At 39.5% G+C, this 17,542-nt stretch overlaps 1 pseudogene; it reads left to right on the top strand.

The window, feature by feature from the left end:
- Window positions 1–10,958, top strand: part of LOC104678679 — a 48,293-nt pseudogene extending 37,335 nt beyond the window's left edge.
- The last annotated feature ends 6,584 nt before the right edge of the window (window positions 10,959–17,542 follow it).

The following is a 17,542-nucleotide window of genomic DNA, read 5'->3' as shown; positions in this document are numbered from 1 at the left end:
CTGCTAAAATATACACATAGTTAATGATAACAAGCCATTGTTCCCTAGCTCACCTTTCTATAGTTGTTTACTGCTCTGGAGATCACAAGATTTGTAACTTCTCCAATTGCTCCTGTAGATAACACGACTATTGTCAAAACCTAAAACTGGTGTTTGAAATATTTTTCAGACTTGTGTATTCTGGTGACAAACTGATTCCACCCAGACCCATGACTTACAGCAAGGAAATGGCTCAACTAGTCCTGTGAGCCCCCAGCCAGAAACTGATTCAGCATGTGAAGATAGTTTGTACACTCCTATGATTTCATCTGCAACCAATCAGCAGTACCCATTCCCTAGAACCCTGCCTGCCAAATTATCTTTAAAAATCCTAGCCTCTGAGCTTTTAGGGAGGCAGATTTAAGATTATCTCCTGTCTTCTCACTTGGCTGGTCCTGCGATAATTACATTTTTACTGCTGCAATACCACTGCTTCAGTGAGTTGGCTTTTCTGTTTAGCAGGCCAGAAGAACTCATGGGCAGTTACACTTCTCTCTGCTAAAACTACTGGTTTAACTCATATAGAGAATTTTTCATTTCTGTTATTGTACTTTTCAACTCCAAAAATTCTATTTGGTGATTTTTATAACTTTTACCTCTTTATAGACACTCTCTATTTGGTGAGACATAGTTTTTATACTTTCCTTTAACTATTTTAACATAGTATTCTCTTTTTTTAACTTATTTTTAACAGCTGCTTTAAAGTCATTGTCTACTAAATCCAACAGCTTGTCCCTCTCAAGAACCTTTCTGATCAAATGCAGTTTTTTTCCTATGTGTGGGCCATATTTTCTTATTTCTTTGCATGTCTGATTTTTTTTTTGTTTTTGTTAAAACTGGACATTTTAGAGGAGAAGATATTGTAGCAACATTAGATTCAGATCCTCCTTCTATCCTCCAATTTTGTTATTGCTTTGGGGTTTTTAAATTGACAAATAAAGAGTATATATATTTGTCATGTACAACATGATGTTCTGAAACATGTATATGTCATGAAATGGCTCAATCAAGCTAATTTTAAAAAATAAAATCCTGCTTGATACTTTTTTTTTTCCTGACTTGTCTAAACCAATTCTGTAGATTTTGTATTTCCTGGAGTGTGCAGCCACTGAGTTTTCTGATTACTTTTTAAAAATTCTCATTTTTACTTTCAAGCCTGTCTTCTTAGGGGTCACCTCTAGGTCAACATAGTTTGGTAATTATCCAATGATTGGTTGGAAGATTTTCTTAATGCCTTGGTCCAGTGTCTTCAATGTTTTGCCAAGGAGATTTGTGTGTGAAGGCACATCTTCAAATCTAAAGGGGTTTATAAGTCATCATTAACATTTACTTCTTGCTTGCAGAGGGTTACAAGTTTGCCCAAATGTAAGTTACTGGATCCTTCTCTAGTTTTCCCTGACCACGCACTTGGCCCTGTGCAGCATGTGTAGCCTTCTGGATCTCCAGGAATATGTATGTCAGAGCTTTACAAAGTCCTCTGTTATCATATGACTTGTTCCCCAAGTCATCCTTTTAGATTTTTGGCCAGGCTCTTTTCTGTTATGGGCTGAACTGTGTTCCCCTCAAAATGGTGAAGTCCTCACCCCCACTGTCTTAGAACATGGCTGTTTTTGGAAACAGGGATTTAAAAAAGGTAATTAAGGTTAAAATGAAGTCATTACAGTGAATTCGAATCACTGTGACTGGTGTCCTCATAGGAAAAGGAAATTTGTACACAGATATGCACACAGGGAGGACAATGTGAAGACAGTGAGAGAATGACCACCTACAAGTCAGGGAGAAATGTTATAAAAATATTGACAGTGCTCTGAGGTTGGGGGTTTTTACAAAGCTCGAAACAGGTCAAACTTCTTCACTGGCTGCCAGCTCTTCACAGCTACCACCCCGGTACTAGGGGTTGGGTATTTGGGAATAGTTCCAAGTTAAAGCACATAGATCCCACTGTTCTTACGAAGCTCAGTAGTTCATACTTGATTGAACGCTTTCGAGTATGTTCTGTGCCTTTGGTTAATTTTCATAGTTTTAAAATGGTTGGTTTTTATTGTTTTGCCATTACTTTTGTTGCTTTTGTGGGGAGAGGATTCACTGAGGTCTTCACCCTGACATTCTGAAAGTGTTGTCCCTAACCGTGCTTTTGAAATATATTTCTGTTGGTTATAGACTTCTAAGCTGACAAGTTCGTTTGTTCCCTTTCAAGCTGTTGCTCCTTAAAACATTGGAAGGAAACAAACAATATAGTCTTTCGGCTTGCACTGCATGAATGAGAAGTCAGCTGTCATTCTCATCTCTGTTCTTCTGAATGTAATGTGCATTTTTTCCTAGTTGCTTTTAAAATTTTCTATCACTAGTTTTAACCAATTTGATTATGATTTGCATGGTGTAGTTTTCTTTCTGTGCCTTGTTTGGGGTTTGTTAAGCTTCTTGAATTTGGGGGCTTATAAATTTCAGCAAATTTGAGGAAATTTTGGCTACTGTTTTTCCACATTTTTTGTTCCCTTCTCTTTCTTGGGCTCCAATGCATATTAAGGCACTTGTTGTTCCCAAGTTCACTGATGTTCTGCTCATTTTTCTTCAGTCCCTTTTTTCTCTTGTTTTTCTTTTTCTTTTTTTATTTCTTGAGACAGAATCTCACTCTGTTGTCCAGGCTGGGGTGCAGTGGCATGATCACTGCTCACTGTAGCCTTGACCTCCAGGGCTCAAGCTATCCTCCCGCCTCAGCCACCCAAGTAGCTGGAACTACAGCCATGTGGCACCATGCCTGGTTAATTTTCCTATTTTTTTGTAGAGATAGGGTCTTGCCATGTTGCCCAGGCTGGTCTCAAGGTCCTAGGCTTGAGCAATCTGCCCACCTCAGCCTCTCAAAGAGCTGAGATTACAGGCATGAGCCAATGTGCCCAATCTCTTATTTCATTTTGGATATTTTCTATTAGTATGCCTTCACATTCACTAACCTTTTTCTATATTTAATTTGCTGTTAATCTCACCCTGTGTATATTTTATCTCAGATATATTTTTACTTGAGAAATAAAATATTTTAGTGTCTTCCATGTCTCCTTACCATATACATAATTTTCTCTACCTTCTTGAACATATAAATGTATTTATAATAGCTATTTTAACATCATTGGTTTATAAGTCTATAATGTGTGTCATTACTAAGTCTTTTAAATTATGTTTTCTTTTTAATATAAGTTGAATTTCCTGCTTCTTTGTATGCCTGATAATTTTGGATTGATGCCAGACACTGTGAATTTTACATAGATAAATGAAGACATTTTAGTATTTCTTTAAGTATTTTTGGACTTTGTTCTTGGACACAGTTAAATTACTCAGAAATAATTTGATCCTTTTAAGACTAGTTTTTAAGCTTTGTTAGGTGAGTTTAGAATAACCTTTTGTCTAGTGTCAATTTTGCCTGTCTACTGAGGTATCTAATGAGTCTACTTTGTGTGTGTTAGGATTTCTTTGCACACTGGTGCAAAGACGAACTATTCCCAGCCCTGTATGAGCTCTCCAGATTATTCCAACTGAGCCTCTCTAATCTTTTCCTTGGCTCTCATGTGCTGATTAGCATTCTGCTGAAGAGGGAACTCTGTGGATCTCTGAGACCCTTTTTATATGCATCTCCTCTCCAGGGCTCTACCATGCAAATTTTAGGTACCTTGATCTCCCCCAAACTCTGAATTTTCTCTTACTAATAAAGGAAGACCACTGGGCTCCACTTATGTACGCCCTCCTTGTGCTATGGCCTGGACATCTTCTCCATGCAGTGAGCTGATGCATTCATAGGGTTTACCTCCTTTGTTTCCCCTGTCTCAGTATTCTCTGTCCCATTCCACTCATTGTTTAATATCTGAAAACACATTTTCTTTTATTTTTCCCCCCAAGTTTTTAATTGTTAAGACAGAAGGGAAAATCTGGTTGCTTTTATTCCATTATGGCTGGAAGAAGTTCCAAAACCTGATTTTTTTTTTTTTCTTTTTGAGAAGGTATCTTACTCTATCACCCAAGCAGGAGTAAGTACAATGGCATGATCTCGGCTCACTGTAACCTTTGCCTCCCAGGTTCAAGAAATTCTCTTGCCTCAGCCCCCCAAGTAGCTGGGATTACAGCCACATCGCACGATGCCCAGCTAATTTTTACATTTTTAGTAGAAATGGGGTTTCACCATGTTGGCTAGGCTGGCCTTGAACTCCTGGCCTCAAGTGATCTGCCCGCCTCAACCTCCCAAAGTGCTGGAATTACAGGTGTGAGCCACTGCACCCGGCAAAAACCTAATTCTTAAAATGGACAGTTGAACGCTTGGGATTGGCATTCAAGGGGCTTCAATTACAGGGAAGTAAAGAAGGGCCAGGAACATTGTTTGTTGCTCTTTATATCAAATGAGAATTTAAGATTCAACCATCCATCCAGATATAACGTTCAGAAGTCTGAACAGCAGGGAATATAGATAGAACTCAAACATGTCTAATGTATGATAGAGACTAAATATGTCCTGAGTACCCCAACTGAGAAACCATAACAAATCATCACAAATTTAGCAGCTTTAAACACCACAAATTTTATTATCTCACAGTTCTCTAGGTCAGAAATCCAAGTACAGCATGGCTTGACTTATTCCTTGGCTTGGTTTCTCAAAAGACTACAATTAAGGTGTAACAGGGTTGTGTTTCCTTCTGAAGGTTCTAGGAGAGAATCTTTTTCTAGGCTCATTCAGGTTGTCAGAATTTAGTTCTATGTAGCAGAAGGATATAAGCCCCACTTGGTTTTCCGGCTGTCAATCATAGGTCATTCTCAGCTTCTAGAGGCTGCCAGTGTTCCCTAGCTCGTGGCTCCCTTCAAAGACAGCAGTGGCACGTTGTGTCTTTCATGTTTTGGATCTCTCTGACTCTGCTTCTTCCGCTTCATTTCTTTTGCTGTATGTCTTCTCACTCTAGTTGGGAAAACGTGTCACTTTTAAGTGCTCAAGTGATTAGATTTGGCTGACCCATATAACCCAGAATAATCTCCCTATATCAAGGTCCACAGTCTTGAGTCCATTTGCAAAGTCCATTTAACATAACACATTCTCAGGATCCAGGCATTGGGGCATAGACCCCTCTCTGGGCATTGGAGGGAGTGGTGGTAGAATTATTTTGTCCACCACATCAGTGTACAGGCTAAAATCCCCATCTTATCCTTGACCTTTATACTCCATGAAGACAAACGAATAAACAACCATGGTATCCCTGGGAGACCTTTGACTTTTTTACCCTTGCACGGTTATATGGTTTCATTTTGGAGACTGGAAAATATGTAGATACCAAATATCATCGCAGAATATCAGAGGTGGAAGGCATGTTGTCAATCTTCTAGTCTAGCTCTGTTTTACAGATGAAGAAATTCATGTCCAGAGACAGAAAGGTTCTTTGACGAGTTAATAGAGCTGAACATTTATTCTGGATCTCCAAATCTTTGCTAATATATGGTTTTATTAATTACATAACTATGGACATTTACCTACCCTCTCTAAACTTGTTTACTCATATAAAATTAAGAATAGTAACAGTACTTCTTAAAGGCGTTTTAAGAATTAAAGGAAATAAATATATGTAAAGAAAGCATTGGCATTTAGTAAGTACTGAAAATACTAGCTATTATTATCGTTATTATTATATTCTTATTCTAAAGGTCAAGGCTGCATCAACAGATAGGCTCCTTCTTTTGACTGAATTGATTGGTTAACTTAATAATGTAGTCACAGCAATTGTGAATTTGAGGTTTTATGTTACATTACCACCTTTTCCAACATGATGCTTTCTGCTTGACTGATTTGAACACTTAGATGGGTGAGAAAATCTATGCTACCATGACTGAACTTTTATTTTAAGGTGATAAAGTACATATTATAATATTTATTTCCCATTTTAATAAATCTGATCATTCATTCATTCATAAAACAAATGTTTATTGAGGGTCAATTATTGGTCAGGCAGTGAACAAACAGTCATGATTCTTGCTCACTCAGAGCTTATTCACCAGGGAGAAACTGGTAGTCAATGAATAAACAAACACAAAAACAAATATTACTTTAAATTCTTTGAAGGAAAATAATAGGATGCTACAAGAGATTTAATTTAAAAACACCTATACTAGATTAGTGGTCAGAAGGCTTCTCTAAGATACAATATTCAAGCTGAGACACAAAGAATGAGAAGGAATAAGCCACGTAGAGAATGTTCATGTGTTTGGCGATGGAGAGGGAAATAAATACATACACTTGAAATATACTTGAGACAGAGAATCAACAGGATTTGCTGAGAAATTAGATATGGGCAGGGGATGAAGGAAGGAAGGACTCAAAGATGACTCCTGGGTTTCTGACCAGGAGTTAGGGAATATTGTGAGAAGGAAGTTTAGAGGCAGTAGTTAATTTTATCAACCACTTGTAGTGTTATTTGCATCCTCATGATATTCAGCTATTTTAATTTTTAGTTTCAGGGGAAATTTTATCTAAAAGTATGGATAAAATATACTTCCTTACAGAATTCCTATAAAAATACGTTTTAAAAATGTAATTATAAAACAAAAAAAAAGCAGATACAACTGTAAAGATAGACCATAGTACTTATTTTATGAGAAATATGTGAATTTAATTATATACTAGTTGCTTAAAAGTGGATCTGGTAAAGTTGGTGAAAAGGAATTAGAGAAGGCAAGTCCATAAATAGAAAATAACGTCATATTCTTATCATAAATAGCTTTTGAGTCAATCTGAAGAAATATGTGGGGGAAATAACATTTTTAAAGGGAAACGAAATGGGAGCAGTGGCATAATGGGGAGAATGTATGTTGTAGATTAACCATGTTCACTGCTCTCTTGCATATTACTTATTTAATCCAAACAAAACCTCTGTAATCCAAACATTCCGTATTACACATGGTCAAACGGAGGCATATAGAAGCTAAATAACTTGCTCAAGATCAAAGTTGACAAGTGACAAAGGCATGATTTAAACCTAGGTCCGTCAAACTCCCAAACCAATTGCTTACACCAGGGATTGGTAAACTTTTTCTGTAAAAGAAGATAAAGTAAATACTTTAGACTTTTGGGGGTCATACGTTCTCTTTATCAGCTACTCAATTCGGCCATTGCAGTATGAAAGCAGTTATAGATGATACATAAATGAAAGGGTGTGGCTGTGTTCCAATAAAACTTTGTTTATAAAAATAGGTGGAGTGCTGGATTTTACTGCTGACCAGTGGTTTACACTAAGGAAAAAAGACAGTTTAGCGACCACTGGTTTACACTAAGGAAAAAAGACAGCTTAGCGACCAGTGGTTTACACTAAGGAAAAAAGACAGCTTAGAACAGTATGGTGATTCCTCAAGGATCTAGAACTAGAAGTACCATATGACCCAGCCATCCCATTACTGGGTATATACCCAAAGGATTATAAATCATGCTGCTATAAAGACACATGCACACGTATGTTCATTGCAGCACTATTCACAATAGCAAAGACTTGGAATCAACCCAAATGTCCATCAGTGACAGACGGGATTAAGAAAATGTGGCACATATACACCATGGAATACTATGCAGCCATAAAAAAGGATGAGTTTGTGTCCTTTGTAGGGACATGGATGCAGCTGGAAACCATCATTCTTAGCAAACTATCACAAGAACAGAAAACCAAACACCACATGTTCTCACTCATAGGTGGGAACTGAACAATGAGATCACTTGGACTCGGGAAGGGGAACATCACACACTGGGGCCTATCATGGGCGGGGAGGGATTGCATTGGGAGTTATACCTGATGTAAATGACAAGTTGATGGGCGCTGACGAGTTGATGGGTGCAGCACACCAACATGGCACAAGTATACATATGTAACAAACCTGCATGTTATGCACCTGTACCCTAGAACTTAAAGTAAAATAACAGTAATAATAATAATAATAATAATAAAGAAAACTGGAGGCTGGGCGCGGTGGCTCAAGCCTGTAATCCCAGCACTTTGGGAGGCCGAGACGGGTGGCTCACGAGGTCAGGAGATGGAGACCATCCTGGCTAACACGGTGAAACCCCGTCTCTACTAAAAAATACAAAAAACTAGCCGGGCGAGGTGGCGGGTGCCTGTAGTCCCAGCTACTCGGGAGGCTGAGGCAGGAGAATGGCGTAAACCCGGGAGGCGGAGCTTGCAGTGAGCTGAGATCGGGCCACTGCACTCCAGCCTGGGAGACAGAGAGAGAGACTCCATCTTAAAAAAAAAAAAAGAAAGAAAAAGAAAATTGGAAAGCTAAGATACACAAAGCTTCATTTAAGGACAATCCACCAAGAAAATAATTTCAGATGCAATTGAATGAGCTCTCAAGATTCCTAGAATTTGGGATTGTTACATCACAGTCTAGCATATGTTTGTTGTTTCTGGTAAAGGGGGGAAGAGATGAGTTAAATTTTTTAAATAATCCAGAAATATCATTCTACTCAGTTCCAAATTTGTCTTTCTCCCAACCTTTACTGGAGCTACTTACTGGGAAACTGAATAGTGTAAGCTTGACGTTTTCCTTTGTATTCTCTTCATTTGTTCTCTGAGAGATAGAACTAGCCACTGGCAGCACAAAGGAAAAGAGAGCAAAGACGAAGAGACGGATGCTCAAAGATTTTAGAGTGTATAGGATGAAGTCACTTCTGACGCTTCTAGAGTGGTGTTCTGTCATAATTAACCCAAAAGATCAGAAGTTTCTTACACAAAATGGGATGCTCGGTGTATTTGTTTTCTATTGCTACCATAACCAATTACCACAAACTTAGCAGTTTACACAACCATTAATTATCTCAACATTCTGTGGGTCAGAAGGTCAGGTGTGGCATGGCTCAGCTGGGTGCTCTGCTGAAAACAAGGTGTCAGCTGGGTAGGATAGAGGGAAACTTTGCAGAAGATTCTACTTCCAAGTTTATTCAAGTTCCTGACAAAATTTAGTTTCTTCTGATTGTAGGGCCAAGGTTACCTTTTCTTTAACAGTGGCCCCCTTCATCTTCACATCAACAATGACATGCCAAATCCTACTTGTGATCTGAATCTCTGACTTTATCTTCAGCCCAAGAAAGATTTCTGCTTTTAAGGGCTCATGTGATTATCCCTTAAAAGGGCCAGTCACGGAGTTGAAGAACAGCCTGGCCAACATGGTGAAACCTCGTCTCTGCTAAAAATACAAAAATTAGCCAGGTCTGGTGGCACATGCCTGTAATCCCAGCTACTCGGTAGGCTGAGGCAGGAGAATTGCTTGAACCTAGGAGGCGGAGGTTGCAGTGAGCCTAGATCGTGCCACTGCACTCTAGCTTGGGCAACAGAGCGAGACTCCATCTCACACACACACACACAAAAAGCCAGTCAAATAAGCCAAGATAATCTCTGTATTTTAAAGTCATGTGAGTAGTAACTTGAGTTACATCTGCAATTTCTTTCTGTCATGTAATGCCATTTATTTATTTGAATAACACGAGAGGGTAAAGATCATTGAGGCTACCACACACTTGGTAAGGTAGAATTTGGTATTGTGACTTTTCTCACAGAAGAGAGAAGCTGGGAGAAAAAGTGTGGGGCTCTGGTATAATTCACCAACTGTTGTTTTTGCAACATCAGTGCTGACTAGATTTCCTTCCTTACATTGGAAAAAAAGTTTTCTAGAGAGCATATGGACTAAGGAGAGAGAAAAATTCCTTGGCTAAGAGATTTTATATACTGGTGGAGGTAAAGAGCCGGCAAACAAGCTAATAGACAATAGTGATATACATGACAAGAAGACGGGGCAGAGAATCAAGGGAATGAGGGGGAATACAAAACCCTATTCTCAGAGTCAAGCCACACAATCCAGAAGAGATGTAATCTAATCTGAGAACTAAAGGATGAGTAAAAAGTTAATCAGCTCTCCTGATGTCTGTCATCATATCACATTATTATTTTATTTATCTCCCAATATTCATTTCAGCTGAGAAAGAATTCAAAGAAGTAGAAAATCAAATACTTGTCACGGAATTCATCTTTTTAAATTTTTCCTGCATTACAAAGGCTTTTCTTCTTGTTCTCCTTGGTCATTTACCTGATATCTCTTCTGGGAAATGCAGTCAGGGTCAGTCCTGCCTTCTATACTCCAATGGGTTATTTTCTTAGCCACTTGAGCTTCCTGGGTATCTGCTACATGTCTACCATCATCTTGGTCATGCTGGTGAACTTCTTGCAGGAGAATAAGACCATCTCCTGTGAGAGCTGCTTTCCCAGATCTTCTTCCTTGCGTCATGAGCCAGCACTGAGGGGGTTTTGCTGGCTGCCGTAGCTCATGACCACTGTGTGGCTATTTGCCGCCCACTTCAATATAAGCTCCTAATGAGTGGAAAAGTCTGTGTATGTTTGGTGACTGGGTTTTGGATGCGTGGGCTGGTCAATTCTGGGACACACACACAACACTGACAGCCACACTCACTGTGTGAACTAAACCCCATCAGCCACTTTCTCTGTGCCATCCCATTGCTCCTGAAGCTCTCCTGCTCAGACACCTCTGTCAGTGAGTCTGTGCTCCACGTGGCAAGGGCTGTCACTGGCCTGAGCCCCTGCCTGTTTACTGCAATGTCCTACGTACTCATCATCTCTACCATCATTAGGATTCCCTCTGCTCAGAGCAGGAGCAAGGCCTGCTCTACCTGTGCCTCCCACATCACCATGGTGGTGGTCTTCTTTGGAACAGACCACTTCAACTATGACAGGCCCAGAGAAGGGTGCTCCCTGGACACAGACATCCTGGTCTTTGTGCTCTTTTGTGTTGTGACCCCAGTGTTGAACTCCATCGCCTACAGCCTGAGAAACAAGGAGGTCAAGGGTGCAGTGAGGAGGTTGACAGGAAAACATGAATTCTCTAGTGAGGTCGGTGACTAGATAATGTTTCCCATTCTGGAAAATTTCTTAATTACAGAAAAACATGAACATTCCAGTGACTATTATAAGAGATTGCACGCCGTATAGCATCTCTTGACAATTTTGGTGCCCCATCCCACCAGGACAAACAATTGTATCTGTGCTGAGAATTTCACACATTGCGATCTCATGTGCATTGTGTTCTCTCCAATGAACTGATATTTTAGAACATTTCATCATCCCCAAAAGAAGCCCTACACCCATTAGCAACCACTAATCATTTTCCCTAAAAACTTCCAACTTTAGGCGACTGTATTTCTTAAGAGTCAAGTGAAGCAGTGGGAGTGGAGAAGGAACAGAGAAATCTCTAACTGGTTGTGATCAATTAGTTATAAACACCACTGCAATTGGAACAGCCATTAGGCAACTATTAACCTACATGTCTAATGGATTTGCCTGTTCTGAACATTTAACATAAATGGAAATATACAATATAGTGTCTTTTTTAAGACTGGCTTCTTTCACTTAGCATAGTGTTTTCAAGTTTCACCCATGTAGCAGCATGTTATCAGTACTTCATTCCTTTTCATGCCAAATAGGATTTCATTGTATGAGTATACCAAATTTTATTTGTCTGTTCATCAGTTAATGGGCAAATACAAACATGTACAATATTTTACCAAACAATTTTTTTTTTTTTGAGACAGAGTCTCGCTCTGTCGCCAGGCTGGAGTGCAGTGGCATGATCTCGGCTCACTGAAACCTCTGCCTCCAAGATTCAAGTGATTCTCCTGCCTCAGCCTCCCGAGTAGCTGGGACTACAGGCACACACCACCACACCTGGCTAATTTTTTGTATTTTTAGTAGAGACAGGGTTTCACCATGTTGGCCAGGAAGGCTTCGAACTCCTGGCCTCAGGTGTTCCATCTACCTTGGCCTCCCAAAGTGCTGGAATGACAGCTATGAGCCACTGTGCCCGGCCATCATATGCTTTTAAGGGGTAGATATATCCTGACACTGGGCACAGTTCTTCTCAATTGTGAGAAATAAATAAACTACTGGTAAATAAAGTTACTATACATTTATTTATGGTAAATAAATAAACTACTTACCACGAAGTCTCACTGAAAGGCTTGGATTTCTGGTTTTGGGGGTGGGGCTTGTGCTCCCCACACTACTATGGAAAGAATACTCTTTGGTACAACTGGCTATTGACCTCCATGCATCATGAGGGGGACCTGCCATTCCAGGAGCTGCCTACAGCATAGTCATTGCCTAATGCAAAAATCCCTCCACAATTCATTCTTTTAGGGCCATGTATAAACACTTGTGGACTGTCCTTTTGGGAGTTGGTGTTTCCGCTTTTCGGATATTATGACTAACGTTGCTAAGAACAATTGTGTACAAGTTGTTAGTGAACTTATATTATCATTTCTTTGGGGTATGTACCTGGGAGTTGAAATGCTGGGTCATATAGCAACTTACAATTTTTTCACATCCTCATCAACATTTGGTATCTGTCTCTTTCATGATAGCTATCTTAGTGAGGAAAGTGGTATCTCGTTGGTTTGATTTGTATTTCCTGGATAGCTGATGATTCTAAGGCCTTCAATAGGCACCATCTTTGGGCTTCTTCACATCTGGAAAAACCCATGTTGCTAAAGGATTTTTGAGCTTTAGACACATAACTCAACATTGTGTAATGTTTTTAATTTTGGTGCAGGAAAATACTGCAAGATTTTCAGGCTTATACTTTCTCCACATCTGGGCCCTGCAGAGCTGTTTGATGGCTCTGCCTTTTTCCCCTTCAGAACTTCACAGCAAGCAGTGCCATCAGCAGGTCATGAGCAATGGCAGGACCAGAAATCAGGGGCCACAAATGTCTAAGGGGTGCTGGTGGGAAAGAAGGGAAGCACTGCATGCAGGGGGCAGCCCTAACTAGGAACCACTTGGAGCTGAGACAGCAGACATGTTGCAGTACTGTGGCTCTAGATACATGTACCTCTGGTGGGGCATGTGGCATGAAGAGGCTAGGTCCAAGCAAAGCCCATGGCCATGGCCACCAGAACAAACAGAGAAAACTCCCTCATGTGTTGTAAAATCCAACCAAATAAACCCACATCCCTGCATACCACTTCACTCACTAACAAGGAGGAGGACAAGGCTGTCTTTCAGGCTTTAACCTCCACAACGCCTGACAACAAATCCAGTGCCAAACTCCATTCACAAATGTCCCCAAAGAGACAGAAAGCTGATGTCCTCACTGTGTGCTGGGAAAAGATGATTGCCACGACCTTAATGAATTCGAGAAAGAACTAACGGCTCTTCATTTCTACACTTTCTAAACAAGCTGTTGCCCTTGAGTTGTGTTTGTACTTGGAGGAGTCCCAGAACATTTGCTTAGAGAGAGGTTAGATGGATACTACCCAAAGGACAGTCCACAGGCATTTATACATAGCCATCCTAGAAGAAGGAATCATGGAGTAATCAAAGAGGATTTTTGGTTCCTGCGTTAGGCAATGACTATGCCATAGGCAGCTCCTGGAATGGCAGGTCCCCCTCATGATGCATGGAGTTCAACAGCCAGTTGTATCAAACAGTTTTCTTTCCCATAGTAGTGTGGGGAGCACAAACCCCACCCCCAAAGCCAGAAATCAAAGCCTTTCAGTGAGGCTCAGGGGTAATAGTTTATTATCATAAATAAATGTATGGCAATTTAATTTACCAATCATTTATTTATTTCTCACAATTGAGAAAAACTGTATCCAGTATCAGAATATAGCTACCCCTTAAATGCATAAGATATTGTACATATTTTTATTACATTTTCATGACATTTATGCAATGACATAGGCTTAACATCATTTCCTGCATTATTCACGTCTGAAGTAGTAATAATAAAACCAGAGTTGAAATGACCTTAGAGATTATCTACTTGAAAGCCTGGTGGGTGCCTGAATTCCTCAAGCAATATGAATGGAAAATATGTTTATGGTTCATAATATGCAGTATAATATAAAGTATTACTCCTACTCTAATTTTGACAAGCAGGATCGTAGCAATAACTTTCAGGGAAAAAGCACAGGGTTACATTTCTCCTTTGATACACTGTAGTATGACAGCAGGGGCACACAAAAATTTGTTTAAAGAAAATGTAATTAAATTTTCCTAACACTTTTATTTGGACACTTTTGTTCACTCTACCAGGAGTTCTTATCTTCATGTTGTAACACCCCAGTGCTTGCCAGGTGTGTTACAAACAACTTCGCAATAATCAAGCTCTGAAGTTTGTGAATGATTTACTTCTCTCACAATTCCATAGATATATACAGATATAAAGTATATATCTATATCTATATATACTTTAAGTTCTAGGGTATATCTCCTAATGCTATCCCTCCTCCCTCCCCCCACCCCACGACAGGCCCCGGTGTGTCCAAGTGTTCTCATTGTTCAATTCCCACCTATGAGTGAGAACATGAAGTGTTTGGTTTTCTGTCCTTGCGATAGTTTGCTCAGAATGATGGTTTCCAGCTTCATCCATGTCCCTACAAAGGACATGAACTCTTCCTTTTTTATGGCTGCATAGTATTCCATGGTGTATATGTCTCACAATCCATTTTAAAAGAAGCCTTGAGGTTATTCCTAAATAATTTTATTCCCAATCATTTGCATTAGCAATTACTGATTGATTGGGAAAGAATGCTCTCTGGTTGGGAACGGAGCAGAATGTGCCACGTGGTCTCCATCAGAACCATTGTTCTTACAGGGCCATGGTGCCACACATATGCCCCAACAGGCTCATCTTTTCCTCAGGTCTCTAAGATGTTTGCACCAGAACTGCTGAACAGAAATGCCCGTCAGAGGTCAGCTGAGATGTTCCTTCTTAATCTTCCTTCTCTGTAGGTCTGACTAAAGTGGTGGATTATTTTATATCTTTCCTGTTCCCCTGACTTCCACCTGACTTGTTTGTGAACAGTGTTTGTGTCTCAAACTTTGGGTCTCTATTCAGCTTCAGTAGACAGGGAGTTTGGATGCCATTAGGAGTATCAGGTTCTGTGATGCCAGGGTCAAGGCCCTGAGGCACCTCTCATAGGTAGGGCATTGGAGGCCAGTCCTTCTTCACTCTGACATACATGTTCATGAGAGGGGGCTCAGAATTTGACAGTGGCTCTATGCTGTTAAGGTCATAGGCTGGGGAAGAAGTGCAATTTTCTATGAACCCCTATAGAGTTACCCTCTTCTCCAAGCTGAGACTAAGTACACAGGTTAAGAAACGCCAATCTATATCATGGTTGAGGCAGAGGCAGATGTTGAGAAATCCGTGCCTGATAAACACTACATACTATGATGCTGGGGCTCCCTTGGGGTAGGGGCAATTGGTGGAAAAATAAAATAGCTGATCATTTAAATCATTTTTATAATTATAAATCCAAGAACTTGGTTTAACTGATCTTATGACTAACTTCTTTTCATAGTTTGTGGCTTTTTTGTTGCTAATTTGTTTAACTTTTAGGAAATTAAAAAGTTGTAGATATTTCCCTGATTTGCTCCTCTTTTTTTATTTCTTAGTCCACAAAACGTTTTTTGCAGGACAGTGAACTGGAAAAATTATGTTCTAAATGTCAGACGGACAGGATTAAATTCTAGCCTGTTGTAATTGTAGTTGTACAGCCTTAAGCATCAAATTCCTCACTTGCTTACCCTAATAAAATCTATAAGATTATGACAGATATATGAGATAATGTGTTCAAAGCAGCCGGTATAGTGTCTGGTATATCATATTACTCAATAAACAGTAGCTACCGTTATACTTGGGCTATTGTTATCATCAATCACAGGGCTTTTGAAGAGGGCTATGAAAGGATGGAAAGAATGTTGGAAGTGTTGGTGAAGCTGGCTTTTTTTATTTGCTTAGTCATAAATGCATGTAAACGAAGTACTGAATGGACATACACCAAACCGTGAATAGTGGTGCTGGGCAGACTTTGGTATGATGGTGAAGATATTTCATTTTCATTTGATATGTCTTTGACTCAGATAAATTTTTCAGTGAGTATGTGCTATTTAAAAATGTTTAAACCCCACAATAATTTTCATTTTAAAAATATGAGGGAACTTCCCTATATATTTCTTTATAACTTCCTGTGAATCTATAAGTATTTCAAAATTAATTTTCTAAAATGTAAATGATAAATAAAATGTTGAATCTATCTATCTGTGACAGACCAAGTAGGCTTGTGTGTGTGTGTGTGTGTGTGTGTGTCTCACTTTGTCACCCTGGCATGATCTTGGCTCACTGCAGCTTCAGCTTCTCCAGTTCAAGAAATTCTCATGCCTCAACCTCCTAAGTAGCTGGGATGACAGACGCCCACCACCATGCTCAGCTGATTTTTGTATTTTTTAGTAGAGACGGTGTTTCACCATATTGAACAGGCTTGTCTCGAACTTCTGGCCTCAAGTGATCTGCCCACCTCGACCTCCCAAAGCCAAGTAGGCTTTTAGTCAAGTGAAATATTTACCATTCCAAAAGATGTTCATAGATAGTAAAAGGGGATTTTCTCAAGTTGGATGAATACTAAGGAGTGCATTTATATATTAGGTTTGATCCAATCATGAAATTTTCATGATCTTAATAATGCCAAGTTTTTGCCTGTGTAATGACATGGATAGAACAATGGAATCTCAGAGCTGAAAAAAAATGGTAAGAATTAAATCACCTGAGACTTGAGTCAGTCTTTTTTTATAAGTGATCTAGCTAACATTTGAACATCTGCAGTAATGGAATCCCGTTACTCTCTCAATATTGTAAAATGCTTGCTTATCTAGCTTACATTCAGTCAGTGAACCAGAAGTTTCAAGGCTAAAAAAGACGAAGAATAGATACCAGGCCAACTAAGCCCAAGGGAAATTTCAGTTCAAGTTGATTTTTGACAAATTGGCCAAGTGAATTTCCAAGAAATACTTGGAATGAAACAAGTATGTAGAGTGGTGAGCAGGTAACCTGATATTCATATATCAGGAAAGGGGAGGTGGTATTGCTCAGTGGTCAAAATCAAGGCTCTGAATTTAGGCTACCAGTGCATCTTCTTAAAGCCTCAATTTTCTTAGGTCTAATAATAGTATTTACCCTATCAAGTTGCTTTGAGAATGAATGGGACAATCCATGAAGAGTTCCTGGCACATATATCATTTTTAACAAGTATTAAATAGGAGGCACAGTGATGGCGTTAGCAACATGCACAGGTGGATAGGAGAACACAGTGCCCTACTTTTAGGCAGCCTTGACTGTGTAATCACAAATTGTGTAGGAAGTTTTCCAAAGCTGAATGGATGAGAACAAGGTAAACCTTAACATCACTGCTATGGACTGTTTGAGATGAAAGGGACCTCCATCCATCTCACCTCATGGAAATGCTCTTGACTTGCACACACATCAATGTTTGAGAAATACACATCTATTTGATGACCTCTGAATATTTCATGTGGTCCTTCATGCCCATATGATGTGGAAGTATACAAATAGTAACCTGGGGCAAAGTGAAAATAGCTTATATTCCATAGCAACAAGTTAACTTTGCCACAAACACCTCAAATCTTCTGGA

This window comes from Rhinopithecus roxellana, chromosome 8, assembly GCF_007565055.1.
Source record: "Rhinopithecus roxellana isolate Shanxi Qingling chromosome 8, ASM756505v1, whole genome shotgun sequence".
Lineage (NCBI taxonomy): Eukaryota > Metazoa > Chordata > Mammalia > Primates > Cercopithecidae > Rhinopithecus > Rhinopithecus roxellana.
This window is presented reverse-complemented; position numbering and strand designations above follow the sequence as displayed.